We start from the raw sequence: 17,439 nt of genomic DNA on the forward strand, positions 1-17,439 counted from the left end.
GTGAGTACTGGCATGTAGTAAGTGGGCTAGAAGTGGCACACATTTTGATTGTGTATTGATGTTTGGTTTTCATATTTACTATCATCGTCTTGGTAGGGAAATCTCTCCGAATAAGAAAAGGGGTGCATGCATGCGCGTATGTGTCTGAACACGTGTGTAAACGGGGGAACAGACCACAGCAGCAGGCTCACTGCTGGAGGTAGGCGAGTCACAGCAATTGCTCCGCTCCTTCTCGGTATGACTGCCCGCAGCTATCCTGCCATGGGGAGCTGGGGGCACGCTGGGGTTCACCCAGACCGCTGCGCTGCCGTGAATCATGGTGCAAGTCAGCATAAAGTCATGAGGAAGAAAAGTATGCTGCTCCTCCGATCCAAGGGTGCGTGCTTTGTACATGTGAAAGGTGTTTAGGTTATCAGCTTTATCTGTATTTTTACGTGATATATCCTTCTCCCTCCAATTAAGACCTTTACAATTCATGACATTCTGCTAAGTAGCAGCAATAATAACATGAAGAAGGAGGACAGCATATTCATAATTTGCTTTTGATTGCTCATCAGTACTTGAAATAGTTTGAAGTAGATGTCTGAAGAATACGTTTCTTGATCCTGAAATTCTGTTACTAATGGAAAAGTTTGTAGTACCCTATACCGATGTGTATGTAGTAACTGCATAGCTCGTTAGTATCTTTAGTATCTTAGTATGTTCCTCAAAAGGGAAAGTTAAAAAGCAGAATTGCTGTACTGTTAAACCAGTGTCAAAACTTCAGGATGACGTGGTATTTTTTTTCTACACCTCAGATCTCTCCCTCTCTTTAACCCCCTTAAACCTACAAATTCAATTCTAGAAACATTTTGGGCATCGTTTCTCAACGCACATTCAGTACCTTGCAGTTAGCAGTAAATGCTGTAAGTAACCATTTTGATTTGAACTTTTACTAAATTTCACAGACCAAGTTAGAGAAGAAGTTGAACATCAGGATAGGTCTTTGAAAAACAGATTGTGTAATAAGCAGAGAAAAGAGAATGAAAGAGAGGAGGATGATATAGGAGGAATAAGCATCCATCTGGTTTTCTGCTGGTACTAATAGAGCTGTATCAGAAACCAGTTTACTCATGCTACCAAAATGCACAGCATCAGCCAAACATAAACAAACCTGCAGTTATGGAAAGGAGGAGCAAATGGCTAAAGTGAATTAATCAGTTGGGAGGGAAAAAATATGTAAAGACAAAAAGCTCTTTCAGCCAGGCTAAGACATGCAGAGCAACATGTGATGTTGCCCTGAACTTTGAACATAATGAAATATTCCTAATAAGATGTTAAAGCAGAAAAAGAAAATAATCCAAAACTAAATGAAGTATTAATTTAGATGCATGCTGAGATTTTTCATGAAAGTTTAAAATTGCTGGTCTTGATGTGAAGTATTTCACTAAATTATAGCTTTAATGAAATACATGTTTTAGCTGACAAATTTCAGTGAATAACTATTGAGTCCACATTACTGCTTTTATCGTTTGCTGATGGTTCTTCTCCTCCCTCTTTAGAAGACACTCTTTCTCTCCATGCTCATTAATACCTGAAAATGTCTTGTATTTTGCCACCTCCATTATAGCAGTGATCGTTTGGTAATGGATTCAATTATCTCCACTTCTCGTTGTTATCTGCATGCGCAGCCATGACATAGGGGTTTGTCTCTGCCTCTTCATGTGATTGACTATCAGTGGGGTTTGGAGGGAAAGAATATACATACTCTGATGTAAATTATGACTACCTTTTGGCCAACAAACACTTTCTGATTAATGTTCTTTATTCTGTTTTCAGGCTTAATTAGGCCCGATACAGAACAATTTGTAATTGCTAATGAAGTGTAAGCTTCCTTGATCCTACAACACACTTTGAAAGTGATGGATTTCACTTTTCTGCTTGTGGATTGATATTATTTAAAGAAACATTGTTTTGTGAAAACTTCTGAGTAGCTAGAATTTTCAAACCAATTTTTTAGTGCATATCTTTTGCCTGCAGGTGTCCTTGTCATGAGGAAATACAGCTGTACGTTTGAAATCTCCTAAGCCAAGAATCTGTTCCTTTCTGGAGTGCACAGGAGAGAAATTCTTTTTCACAGTAACTTTCAAGGTTTCAAACTTTGTTTTTGTTCTGTATTAGCACAACCCAAATTTTCTCAACTTTTATTATGAAAAAAGTTCCAGCATTCAAATTTATTTCCCATGTTTTACAATGCAAGAGCGTAAATCTAAAGCTAGGTTATATTAAAGCTAGGTTATATCTTGAAAGTCATTGTGTCACGTTTACATGCATTGGGAGCAGAAGTATAGGAGGTCCACTACGTTCCACATTGCATAAGCAAATAGGTGCCCTTGTCCCAAATTGTTTGCAGTCTAAAAAATTGAGTGAGGGATGAGTGATTGAGTTTTAGGCTCAATACTTGAATATATTACAATATTCACACATATATATTGGCTTTACAGCAATAAAAAGAATTGCAAAATTCAAATGTTTGCTAAATGGAAAGTTGATTTTCACTGAAGACTAATTTTGTAATTATTTTTTTAGATACCATTTTACCTCTTTTGCTTTTGAGTGGGGTTATAACCATATCCAGACCAGAAGTACCAGACTATTTTTGGAAAAAGGAGGCAAAAGAAAGGAAGGTCCTGAATAGCTGTCGGTCTGGTAATGACTTTGGGGTGCCAAAGATGTGAACTTTACAGAAACACAGGAACTGCTTACTTAGCTAGGCTATGACCAAAGCACTTGTGAATTTGCCCACCCTACACTGATCATGAAACAACTGTTATGAGCGGACTTCGGTGAGCAAGGTGACAACTACCTTCCTTGGCACCGGGAAGGGGACCTTGTACTTGTTGTCGTGGCACTGCAGAATGGGTGTACCCTGCCAGAGCCCTTGTCCAGAACCTTGAACCCAGCAGCTGAAAATGAAATTCTGGACATCCCTTCTGGTTATCTTACGTCTGAAGAATGATGTATCCAATTTGTTGGTGCTTTTCTACTCCTCCAATATTGTCACTCAAAAAAGAGAATGACTGGGCTCTGAGTAGTATCTGGTTCATTGGAGAGTAAATGTGGAATCATCAGGGAGACAACCTCCTTTGCCCAGTGTCCATGCTTCCAAGGTCTGCCCATCCTGTTGTGGATTGTCTTGCTCCATCCCAGAGAGTTGTAGCCCTGAGACAGTCCCTCATGGTCCATTTTTTCAGCATAGACAGTAGTGGCAGGAGGGTTTTCCACTTCATAACTCAATGGTCAACTTACAAATAAGAGCGAAGAAAAAGATGACTGAATTACATATTAGGAAAATATAGTATATTTAAGTTGACACATAAATGTGTCCTACTCCCCACACCTTGAATGCTGAGTTTTTCATTGACATTAATCTTCATAATAAAAGCAAGTTCAGAAGTTTCTGTAGTCAGAAACCTGTGCCTGTTTTAAATAATATATGCATCTGCTTTTCACTTATTGGACAATTCAGTCATTTACACAAGTGGTTGAGTAATAGTTTCATTTTACTGTCATCACTGTTTTATCTGAGATGTCACAAAAAGTATATTTTCCCCTATGGGTTAAGAGTGGGAGTACTCTCTATGCTATCGTCCTAAAATGGTATATCAGCCAAAAAATTTGTTTCTCAGATAATAAAGCAAGGAATGTGTAGTATCAAAAAAAGGGTATATTTTCTCATATGTAGAAATGGTTCAAAGATAAAAAGTAATCTGTGTTCATATATTAAAGAATCTGAGCATACTACTAAAGTGAAAGGAAGGCAATTTTAAAGTATCTCCATAATTCAGAGGCATGGCTCCATTTCAAACTGATAAAAATCATGCTTTGAAGTAACTTATATGCTTTTGAAAATCATAGCCAGAAGCAAGTATGTATGGTCAGGAGAATAGGATTATATCCTAAGGGAAATGATTATAATCTATATATCAAAATATGCCAGAGGAATGTACAACTTCGCTGCTTGTTTTGGACTATTTTACTTCAGGTTTCATTTGGCACTGATCCTCATCCCCAACAGCTTTCAGGAAGACTTTCTTCTACTCCACAGGAAAAGAAATAAGTGAATAATAAAACAATAAATGGTGCAGTTTATACTTCGTCTATCAAGATGCAGAAAGTAAATAATTTCTGCATATTTGCAAGTTATGACAACATTTTAAATTTGAGTTTTGTGTAGCCAGAGGACAACATTTATGGCTCATAACTGGGAAGCCGGCAGGATATCATTCTCCTGATTATATACAACAGACATAATGTCATCCAATATATGCCTGAGAAACTGGCATTAGCTGCTCAATTAAGCCAGGCAAATAAAAGAAGCAAATATATCAATTAAGTAGATTTTCCTCATGCTAATGTTTTACCATCACTCTACTTTGACCTGTTTTTAAGTTGTATGAGAATGCACTCACGCAGACACTGAAAGCATATAGCATTTCTACCATGCAGAATGAGTGAGGCGCGACTTTATTCTGATGCCCTTTTTAGGAGGCACAGTCTCTCCAGGATCCCTGTAGTTATGGCTAGAAAGGCGCTGGTCCAGAAGAAGACACAGAGTTCCAAATTCGATGCCACCCTTGGACTACCTCTCTCCACTGACCACGCTATTAGCCCTGACTGATCTCCTGACCATCAAATGTCACCACGCGGCTCCTACGGCAAATCCGTATTGAGCTTAGCGACAGCACCTTGTCGGTCCTCGTCTTCACAGACAAGCAGTTCAAAGACTGAGTGTTGGGGGATCTGACAAATGGATATGCATCTGTGGTGTGGTTTAACCCCAGGCAGCAACTAAGCACCACGCAGCCGCTCCCCCCGCACCTCTGTGATATATGATTTATCTATAGGTGAGCGTACATACGTTTGCACACACACATAGATATCCATGTGTATATATATACAAGTGTACATATACACGAACAGTTTATGTATGTATTTTTATATAGAGAGCATATGCGTCAGCTCCGGTAAAAATACACATAATTTTACAAGTAGTATCTGATAAGAACACGTGCCAGCCAACAAGAGTTAACTTTTGAAGCTGTTTTCAAGTTAGTCCATTGTTTGTAGGATGATTGATCTGATCACTGCCAGACTTGCAATTAAGAATAAGAAGCAAGTGGTATGATGATGAGTAATATAATCACTATCCATGTAAGCAACCCAAATGTACAGTCATACTCATTCTTTTACCCATCATAAAACAAAGTCCGTTTGCTAAATTAAAACACTACATGCTAGATTGCTAACTCATTTGTTTTCAATGAACTTGAATGTGAGCCACAGGTGTTTTAGTTTATACAGAAGCATTTCATAACAATACTTATTTATTCAAAGACTTAATTTTATCCCATACAGTTCATAAATTTCAAAGATACTACATTTCTAAATGCCTCTGTAGAATTATAACCTTTCTTTTGTAGGTACTCTCAGAACTTTTTTACCAGCCTCTCATTACGAATTCAGATCTATTAAGTTTCCTTTCATTTTTCCCTTTACCTGCTAATCTGCGTAAAAACTATACCTAAATCTTTCACATCAGGCATTCTGCACATAGTAACTATCATCCTTTGGCGGGTGTGAGGTAGTAAGAGCTCCCTCTTTTTTCTTCTTGCAACACAAGCTGTTTGAGTTCAGATTTCACAGTGGTGCATCCAAATTCATTTACACGTGTTTTCCAAGGGACTTAATAGATTCTGTTTGCAGGAATTCTGTGATTTATAATACTTCTATTTCTCACGTCAAAGGAGATGACATAGAAAAGATTACAGTGGTTTAGATCAGATGTAAGAGAGAAAATTCTGAAGAAGAAACCAAACATAAAATCTGCTAAACCACTGTAAAGAGAAAATCAGAACATGTGGCTTTGGTTTTTTTTTTAATAAACTTTCTAAATAAACAAAGCTAAAATGGCTGAAATCACCCTTCCCTCCTCTAACCCCATTTTAGTTTTTAACTGAAAAGGCCAAGCCCTCAAGTATGTACTGTACTGTAACTCTAGCCAAATTCAAACTGCATGAACTAAGGAGCTGGCCTAGTGAATTTATACAACAGATAATTTGCTCTGTCAAATACAAGGTTAAATTCTCAAAGACATAAATATCCTACTGGTGCAGAAAGTAATTAGGTTAAAATAATGAGAGATCTCCAAACTACCTAAGATTTTTAAAGCTTTGTCTTTAAATCTTTGTTTTCAACAATTGTCTTTTTTTTATGTAGTAAATGTCTGTAATTTTGTTGCTTAAAGCAGTGTTATCATTATCAAAGTAGCTTGAGATAAGGAAAATAATTAGAGAAATTCCAATGACTGGAACATTCCCTCAGTTTGTGAAAATCCCCAAATAAGCACATAATTTCTGTTGATGAATAAAAACTGAAACACGGCACATTACACTTACACAAAAGTGTGAATATGTGTACATGTCTATTCGGAGAACTAGACTTGCTAACTAAATCACCTTCTTCAGTGTAGTCCACTCTTGGCTCTTCCACTAAATGCTGAACTGAGCCCTCCATACCCATATCTCCATACCCATCATTTGTGCTGATCCTCCAGTGCTATACTCATTACACATGTATGAATCTGGCTGCCATAATGACACAACACTCAAGTTGCCATCATGAAGTATGTAGCAAACCTCATCCTCCCACCCTCTGGCATATTAATGAGCTTATTTGTTTAGCAAGAAGCTCTGTGCTCTATTCGCTTCTTTCCAGCTTTTGAAAAATTTATGAAAAGCTTTTGGAAATACATAATGCTCTGTAAAACAGCTGGAAAAATACTCAGTTACATTTAGTAGCATTTATCAGTTCTATTGGATAAACGTGGCTCTAACTCTCTACTCCCAATCTGAATAAGCATTTCCCCATAATTAAAGACTAAAGTTTGATTGTGTGTAATCTGTTTACTTTTACAGGTAAAAGAGAATAATATTGTTTGCATGCTTTTTCACTGGGATCCCTTAGGAAATCAATAATATATTTTCATTTTTTGTAACAAAATCCATCCTTTTCATTGATTAAACAATGGTATCAGCACTACGAAGTAGACAAGGCTTGTTTTGCAGGGTCTTGTGGTCCCCATTTGTCATGTCCACATAAGACCATTGCATTTTAAAGATAAGAGACCTGGAAAATCAGCTTTCTAACTGGTGCTTTCGTGTGAATCCAGCATTAATTGTCTCTTTGTACATATTCACAATAGATTCATTACTTTGGAAATACTATTTTTGTGAACAAAACGTGTATTTGTAAAGAAGCTTTCTGTCTGTTTAATCATATACTTCACCTGAACAAAGATATCAAGCTTGCCAAACTTTCTCAACCTGTAACTGCAGCTTGAAATGTTGGTTCTGTGTACTGACTTCCTTAAGAGATTTTAGCTTAAAGCAAGTCTGATGCAAAAAGCAGCAGCACTCACAGGTACCATGACTGTCTGCCCCGAGGCACACATCCACATCGCTGTGCTGCACATTCCTGCCTACTTCTCGTACTCTGGGGAGTTATTTCTTGCTAGTTCATACCTGCAGCAAAGTAAAGCTTTTGTTCACATGTACTTACACATTGTCAAGGATGGGGAGACTCTGTTACTTACCATGGAAATTTTTACCATTGGCTTCACTAAGCACAGGATCAATCCCTGCTGTCATAGCCCTGAACTGTGCAAGACAGGCAATATCATAAGAAAAGCACATTTACAGAGAATTAAACTCACAGTCTACTCATTAGTTAGTGATTTCAGTTCCACAGTATAACACCCTACACTGCCCTCAGGTATACAGTAGCGTCCAGGCTAAATCAACAGCTCTAGGAAAAAACCCAGCCCCCCCCAAACTCCAAACCTTGGTCTTGCACACCAGCACCTACAAATTGCACTAGCACCTCTGGAAATTGCTTGCTTTTCAGTCACAAGCCCTGTAGAGCTGACTGTCTCTCATTCTGAAACTTTAAACTGTATTGTTAGCGTGACTCTTCAAAGTCTAGGTATAATGTCATAGAAAAGTCTCACCAAAGTAATACAAATTCCTTGATATATCATTTGTCTAGCAGTAAAGGGGAACCAAATTAGAGTGCTCTGTAAAGAAATCATCCTTCAAGAATATTAGTGTAAATATTGCATATTTTGATTTATGTATACTGAAAATAGTGTTTATTGTACTTTCAAGCAAATACATAATGATTTCTAGCATTTGTAAATATATATTCAGAAAAATATAATTTGAGGAATTTTTATGACCAGATTGAATCATAGTAGTCTTTATATAATATTCATATTAACATAATACATAGAATGCAAAATAATACGCAGAATCCAAAGTAGTCTACACAGCCAATTTTTCTACAACCTGTTATTTTTAAACTAGCATTTTTACATAATCTAGCAGTAAATGGTATTATTCTAACCTCACCATTTTTTTAATCCTTGCTCTTCATAAATTGTCATAAAACAGATTTAGTCAAAGTGTACAACTAGTTAGTTTGAATCTCAAGCTTATGTCAAAATATTTCTGTCATATTGAGACTAATTTAAGGACTTGGGATCTCAAAGCTGTACCTATGTAAGGTGTGTGGGTGAGGGATGGAATTTTTTCAGCTGCTTCAAAGTCAGGTGTCTGGATTAAGCTAAGCTTTTGTCTTCTTTTCAGCTGCTGGACAGAACAGGTATCCACAGGGCAATTTATCCCATCCCACCAGAGGAATGTAAGTAACAATAATGTTGGGATGGCTGTGTTGTTAGATACATTCTGCCTTTGAAGCAATTGTGATACACCCATATATGATGCATTTCCTGTAACAACAACAAAAAAAACCCCAAACAAAAACAAACCTGAAGAAAGCTTCTGATTTTCAAGAGTAAGCTAGTGTTTGACGTTTGAAAGAATTATTGATTTTTCTAGTCCAGATTAGATCTTAAAGGCACCACTGCAAACTAGAATTTGGTTTAAAATTCACAAATTATAATAAACACTAAGCAAGATACAGAATTAAAAAAATAAATACTGGCTATGATTCATTGTAATCACAAAACTGAAAAAATGACTACTAAAATCAGCATTTTTAAAAATATAACCTATTTTCCAATGTTATAACTTGTACTCACATGTTAGTAGTTAAAACAAATGCATCTATTTACTATGAAAAATAATTTTCCAATATGTTGCCAATTCTGTTTTCCCTTGTGATGGCATGATGTTAACCTTTTTATTAAAGAAATAAAGTACTACAGCATAAAATAGGCCTTTAAAACTACATACAAGCAGCCTTAGCTTGTGTGTAGCTGTAACAACTACCTTTCTTTGTGGAAAAATGAGTGATTGGGTAGTTTTGTGGTTTTCCCCACTAAAAACTACTTCTAAATTAATCAGTGTTACTACTTAATAGTCTTTAGAGAGTAACTTCTTCCTAACCAAATAGTTAAAACAAAGAGACAAAATGCAAAATCCAGATCCTTTATGTGTGTATTTAAGTCTAGTTGAAGTTTTCCAGTAGTTTAAAGAAAAAAAGTGTTGTCTGAATCAAAACTTTATTTTCAGTATTGTTCTTGTAGGGCACTGGAAATAATGAAATAAAAGTAAAATGATCAAAACCAACTTTTGGGTAAATAAACTGGTTTTGACATTATTTACCCTCAAACCTTTGATTAATTAGAATAACGTAAATTAGTACTTTATTAGTTGTGGTTTTACAACAGCCAGTGTGATCAACATTACGTGAAACACAGGGAAACTGAAAAAGTCAAAATACTTGTTGAAAAGATACACAGGAAAGTGATTAAGCCAATAATAATACAGAAGGGGTGAAAGATTTATTTTTTTTCACATAGCACCATTCAGGAAGTTAGAAGGACTGGGAATTTGCTGGAAACTGCAAAGTAGCTTTGCAGAGCAGTAGCAGTAATGTATCCTTATTTCTACCAAAATAAGAGAGGGTGGCATAGACTGGAGGAGGAAAGCTCGTCTCAGTAGTAAAATTTAAGGAAGAGGAGAGACAATCAGGAACCAGATGAAAAGCAAAGACAGGATGATACACAGGAAACATGAGAATGTCTACAAGGCAGAACGATGCTTAGACAGGAATAGAACAGATGGGAGAGAGTCCGATATTCACTACAACATCAAAAGAGTCGGGTATTTGTGGTTAGAAATTAAGAATAAAGAGGCCTGCCCATTGAGCAGATTCAGACACAATAAAGATTTAAGATACTGATTGTGCACTGAAAAGGATTCAAACACAGAAAAACCATTGACTGCTCTTCACGCCCAGCCAAACAACTTCCTGATTTCCACTGAAAACCATGAATAAATAGCAGACATGGGCAAAACTCATAAAAGTGGGAAGTCAGTGAACACAAGAGTGCTGCTAGTCCAGCAGTTCTCATAGCAGGAATCTGACCACAAATGGAGTTTTAGGACTTTTGAGTGAGACAGCAAAGACTTGCTTTGATTATTTAAATTGGTATTTGGGGTTATAAGCCCTTCAGAAGTGGAGCCTGCAGGCAGGAGTTTTTTGGAAATCCAGATCTAGATAACGAGGCTGAACAGAAGATTTAAGGGAGATGTCCAACTTCTGGGAGGTATTTGCAGGAAAAGGACTCTTCTTAACAGATGGAGTTGATTCTAAGCATGCAAGTAAGCCCAGGTATCTAAGATCAAAGCTGGTCCTGCAGCTTTTTTTTTTTTTTAGAACCGAGAGTCTCAGATAATCAGTCTACTTAAATTTAGAAAATAAGAAGAGAAAAATTGATAAGTGGAGTGGTAAAGGACACAGAAAATGAAGAATAGTATTCTAGGAGAAAGAAAATATGAACAGTGATGAGAGTGACAAGAGCAGAAGTCAGGGATATAAGACAGAGGAAGATTGCCTAATTCAGCTAGGCAATTGGATGAACTCAAGAGAAAATAACTAATATATCTTTACATTAATGCAAAGACCTCTGAAAGTAAAATGAAAGACTTAGAACTGCTGGTGTAAGATATGGAAAAGGGACAAAGCTAATGATGATGTGTAGTATCCTGGAAGCTGCTGCTGAAAGCTTTAATTAAATCAGATTTGAGCATGAATAAAATACATTTTAGTTAAATAATATTTTGGGGTGGTGGCGGAAGGTTTTTTTTTTTTTTGTAATAATGGCATAGGTCTACTATAAACCCTCAGAAAAGGACACTAATGTGAAGAAAATAATGTTACTGGCAAGATAAATACTACTGAAGCCTGTGTCATGCAAACAGAAACTACAGACACTTTGGAGAGGAAATATTGCTATCAACAGCAACTATTCCTGAGCAGGAAATATGATAGATTTATTTTTTTTTACAAATAATTAATGAAGCAAAAATAGGTTAACATTAACTTGTTTTGGGGAACAGTGAAGTCATAAGGGAAAAAAAAAAAACAATTAAAGGAAGAGTTGAGTGATCAGAAGCTAGTTCAACTGCATAAACGGAACGGTTAAATAATTCTGTGATTAACATTTTTGGTTTTAGAGGAGCCAATAGTAAGAATTCAGGAAACTTACTAGGGAAGTTTGCGGACTTACACAATGACGAAGTACAGAATCTCTTGAAGTAAAATATACCAAAATTAAGAGAGCTTGCTGGAGTCTTCAGGAAAATTGGTGGTGTAACTCTTGGTGGCAAAGGGAGCTTTTTTAATGAGAATGATTAAAATGGAGCAAACCTCAACAATAAAACTTCCATTTCTGTGTAGCTGGAGACAGTTGAGGGAGGAAAAAGCCACATTATTTCCATCCCAGAACACCAGAAGTACTATGCATGATATGTTTTAATACATGTTTTTAAGAATTTTCTTAGCAATTTTTTAAAATTAATAAATTAAAGTCAATGATTGCAAATACATCTGGAAATAAATATATTTAAGGATAAACACTGAGACTACTCATTTGAATTCAATCATATACAGTTTTCTCAATCCAATTTGAAAGAAAAGGTAGTCAAAGAAAGAAATAAAAATCAGTAAGCTCTATATGGGTTTACTAAAGCTAATTCATGCATATTAGCTTCATGTTTTAGTTTGATAAACCAGTATTTTCTTTTAACTATAGGAAATTCTGTCTGAAATTTATTAAGCATTTGATATAAAATGGGAATTCATATTTGCACGGTTCTTAATGCTCTTCTGTAAACATCTACCATTTACCATTGCTGGAGACAGATACCGTTCAGGTGGACCTTTGTTCTGGTCCTATATATAACTGGAAACAACATGTGCTACATGGGCATTGTATTGTGCATGAGCTACTTAGTCTTTCACAGAGATGTAATAAATTACCTCAGGGATAACACTTCAGTATTACAATATTGCAGTAAACCATCACATGCCTGCTCCTCTTAAGACTCAAGCTAGTATCTCTCCACGATGTGCATGACTAATATGCATGAGGATAGTTTTATGTTATCTTTCATTGCTCTAAAAGACCTCAGTTTTATACACTTTTCCAAAACAGGAGAAAGGGACAGTGTTACTCTCCATAAATACATGGTGATACGTAAAATACAAAGACAGAAAACAGTCTAAGAACTTTTTGGCACAAGAACAAATGATGATGAATAGGCTGTGACTGGATGCTTGAAGAAGGTCTCTAACCATCACAGGAGACAGGTTCTGGAGAAACTTTTCAACTAGATGCAGTGGTGAAATCTAAGTAGTTTTAAGACTGAACATGATAAATTTAGGAATGAGTTTATACAGGTAGGTTGACTAGGATATCACAGAGCTGGATTTTCTAATACGAGTTGCCCCCCCAGTCTTACTCCTGTGAACGAAACACACATCTTGGTCCTCACTCCCTGACCTTAATTGATGGCCAACAACTAAATTCTCATTCTATGAACATCCTACAAGCTTACATTTCCTCAGATTTTCTTTATGATTGTAATGTATTAAAATGAAATTATTTCAAATGAATTGCTTGTGTCTTTTGACAGGAGGATCAAGTGGTGGTTCATTCATAGAATGTATTCAGCTTGAGGCATATGGAATATACCAGTCCCTTATACCACAGATTTTTAAGAAAATTCCATGCAGGAGTAAAAAAGTAATTTCCACCCTTGCTCATCAATAACTAAGTATGAAACAGCATGTGTAAGACATGGGCAAAATCTAACATGGATTTCATATTATTATGAAATAACCCAGTTATTACCCTGTAAGTAGAGAATGATAGCTTCTGTGGGCAGCAATACCAATAGGATTACAGACACGAGTGGAGCCTTACGTTTGCCCTTGCCAGTCCCAAGATTAAGAAATGTGTTTGGATTTTCTCAGCCCAGAAGGCTGCAATCTGAGGTCATATGTTAAAATATACTGTCAAACTGGTTTGCTTTGAAATCTCACTGAGACAACAAACACAGCCACAGACATTTTGCAACTTTTCTTTAAACCACAGTTTTTTTCATGCAATGTACAGATTAACATAGACTTAGCCCATATTATCCTAGATCCATGAATTTTAGAATACATTTTGGTGAGGCTAGGACTTCATTCTGAGATGATAAAAACCACCAAAGCACAGGAAAAGTATATATTTAAAATAGTTTACCTAGCTCAAACGTAAGGTATGTGTGTGTGGCCTAAAAGATAATAATAATGTTTTATATTCAATTTAAATCTGCTAAAGCTGAGTATATGACAAGGTGAAAGCATTGCACTCTAATTTAAACATTTAATTTTTTGAATGCTGTGTTGCAACACCAATCTACACAGACTTCTGGTGTAAAGAAAACAACTCAATAAACTGCTGGCATCTTCATTTTCGAAGTAATTATTGTCTTAGCCCAGCCCTAGCAATGACACCTGTAACTGTGACATCTTTCTTCTTCTGTTTTCTGGAGCAGAGGATTTGTTCTTTTCCTCGTGTCCTGGATGGCCATGTAGAACACTCTGTACAAATGTGCATTTACTTGCCTAAATGCATTTAAAAATCTCTCATGGATGGCTTGCAACTGAACATCCTATGCTATTTATTCCTTGCTGTCTCAAAAATTAATTTATCATTGATTCAATCTGTAAAAGAGTCTTTTGGGGATTTCTGAAAATAAACCCTCTTCTTTTGTCTGAATATTAAATTCAGTTATTTACATGGTATTCTGAACTGCAGTAATTGAAATAATAGTCCCTACCTGTTGCATTCTATCAAAGAAGTATTAATTTATTTTAAAAATACATCCCCAACAATTTTCTGGAAAATGTGTCATCTCAGATACAACAAACACATCATGAGAGGAAACTATTTTTAACTCATGCACAGTTTTGAGCTGCTACAGTCTTTTTCTTCTAGTCTCAGTGAGTTTTGGGAATCACAAAGTACTTCCCCTGGGTATGATTTTATTGGTATGATTTTATGATTTTATGGTAAGTATATTGGTCTTCTGGACTTAAATGGAGAATATAATTTCTGAGAGTCTCATAATGTCCTATATAGATGAACATAACACATGGAATTATTCCTTAGTAAGCAGTACGTTCTGTATTATTTTCAAAAACAATATTTGAATGTTTATGGCTACACTTCCACTTTTCGTGATACTTTGTATCTATCTGAACAATATTTTCAGTGCTATTTCTTTCTTTGAATAAAATAAGGTACTTAGTTAATTTATTCTGCTGAAGAAATGATGGTCAATGTACCGTTCCATTAATTACACCTAAGCCTTCAATTTACTGAAAATTATATTTAAAATACACATTTCAAAACCTAACTAGCCAAACCCTCAACTCACAGTGTTCCTGGAGCTGAGTATTTTAACCTCTGTACGTGCCCAAGTCTTGCAATGCACTTCGATTTGCCCTGGACTGGGGAGAATAAGGTGCCTTCCTAAATGTCTCCAGAACACAAAACCAGGTATGTAGTCAGCAAATCCATGCTCACTCTGTCCAAAGGGATAATTCATGTCCCAAGGGATAGGAAAAATCTCCTTCAGAATCCTGACCAGATGTCATCTCCTAGAGAACTAAGAGAAGCTGGCACGATGCTGCAATAAGAAGTCATGGTGACTTGTCAGTAGTTCTGTGCCATTCAGCTGAAGTTTCTAAAGATGTTCATTATCACAAAATCAGTGAAAATAGGCAACTTACATAAAATGCTTTTACTCTTTTTTTTTTTTAATTCTTCTGCTACTGTTGGGAGACAAAGTATATTTTTAATTCCATGAATAAAGTTGTTAACCAAACCAGCTATATTTAAAATAAAAATTTTAAGTTGAAAATAGTCATAAGTGATTTAGAATTACTGGATCATGAGGCTTTTTGAAAAATATGGAAAAAAACAGGAATGATAGCTGCTTGAAAACTGTAGTTAAGACTCCAATGTATAATACGTTAAAGAGTTCACATTTTAGCTTTGTCCAGGATCTCTTTCAGTGTTTTGCAGTTGTGGCTAACGTTTACATAGCCTATTTTATTTTTCTAGTTGCTGTGCATTTGCTGGGGGACTTCTTAGCTCCTTAGCCTTAGCGTCATTCTCAACCCCCTCAACCATATTATTTTTAAAAGTTTGGTGTCTTGAAATTTGATTTGTATAGACATAAATTCTTGTAGTTATTATATCTGTTGGTTTATATTCAAGAAAAGAAGATGTAGCTGGGTGGCTGCTAGCTTTCTTCATTGCTGTCATCAACCTTACTTTGGTGATTTCTAAATTGTCAAAGATACAGAGGATGGCTCCATTATCAGAACTATATCTTCATTTTCCACATTTTCACAAGTAGCAGAATCATCTATGTTAAGATACTAACTGCTAAAATATGACTTTATATATGAGTCTTCTGCTTGGTTTGGATGCTAACTTAATGTATGTTTTACCTGAAGTGAATGAACCATGTGGTGCTCTGAGCATCTGTGATTTGCATACCCTTCCAATGTTCCGTTTTATCTGTTTATGTTTATTTATTTATAAATAAATTCATATTTATTAACAATGCGATGCCATTGTTTCACATTTGGAAGTATCTATGATTGTTTTTTTCTTCAATAGGTGACAGAAGGGCACATTTATTCTGGCCAGATTTCTACAATAGCTCACAACTTCCAGGACTTCATTTCTCATGTTATTCCCTACTAGGATGAGGTAAGCTGCAACTTCCTAAATTAGCTGCCAGAGTTGCCTAAATATATATATTTAAAAGACAAAGCCTGAAGGCAAGATTTAACTTTTAGGACGTTCCTCTCTCAGCAGGATACACACAGCAATGATGGCAGGAATCACATCAGCCACTGTCTCTCTCTCTTCTACTCATGTGGCAAGGCCACACAAGACCACAGCTGAGAGATTATTAACGTACTGTAATTCTAAGCAACAGACAACTGCTATGACCACTTCTTCCTGCAGTGCCCTTGTAGAGTTACAGAAATCCTATGCACATAGAGAATATGAGTTTAGTAGCTAATCCTAGACATCCCCTTGCCCTGCCACTATGATTGAATGTGCCACTGGTATGCTCAGAGGATTTTTCAACTGATTTTTCATCTTATGTCACCTAGCTGTTAGTAATTTCTGTGTGCAATTGTAAAAATGTTTTTGTCACCTTCTCAACAGACTTAAATATTGCAAAGAAGTTATACACAGAGTAACAGACAATCCACGTTTTTGACGACATGGAAACAGATGTGTCCTTTGAGAAAGCCAGCAAAAAGTAGCAAATCTCTTATATATGTTACAATTTTAGAAAATATTTAGAGATGAAGATGTAAAAAACTGAAGTAGAGACAGACTTTAAGGACTCTATCATTACTGCAACATGCAGGAGCAACTACCGTGGCTTGCAACTGCTCACAGTAGTTGGCGATATCTCAACAGATGCTATATAACCACTGCCTGGTATTTCTTAAGTCACAGTGGCTTCTCACCTGATCCAAGATATGCTGACATGTTGTTTGTATCATCTCATCATTCATGAAAGAACCACACTGAAGTCTACAGTATTTTTTGTAGATTTGGTAAGAACACTCAGGAATACAACTACTACACTTGTTTGCTCGTCCAAGGAAGTCTGCTTGTGTCATCAGGTTGTTCTACAGTGAGAAGCCTTGTAGGGTCAGACTTAAATGTCATCCTGCCTGAAATTTTCTCATTTTTGAAGAGAAAGTTGAGTTAGATAGAAATCCAAGATTGCTCGCTCTCTTCTACGCTGCAGTTCCCATTAATGCACTCAGAAATGTGATCGCAATCATTTGGATGTATTTTAATAAGCTGAAAAGCTATTCAATTGTCCAGAACTGGAGTTTCAAAACTAGCTGAAAGTTTCTGTTTGATGATAATTGCAAACCTGAAGCGCACATACACAGATAAAATTGTGAGCAGGTTTGAAAAGTGAGTGGAGGGGTGCTAAAAACTTAGGTTAGGAGTTAATTTGCACTAAGTTAAATGCTGACCCGAAAACCGTA

This window comes from Harpia harpyja, chromosome 23, assembly GCF_026419915.1.
Source record: "Harpia harpyja isolate bHarHar1 chromosome 23, bHarHar1 primary haplotype, whole genome shotgun sequence".
Taxonomy (NCBI): Eukaryota; Metazoa; Chordata; class Aves; order Accipitriformes; family Accipitridae; genus Harpia; species Harpia harpyja.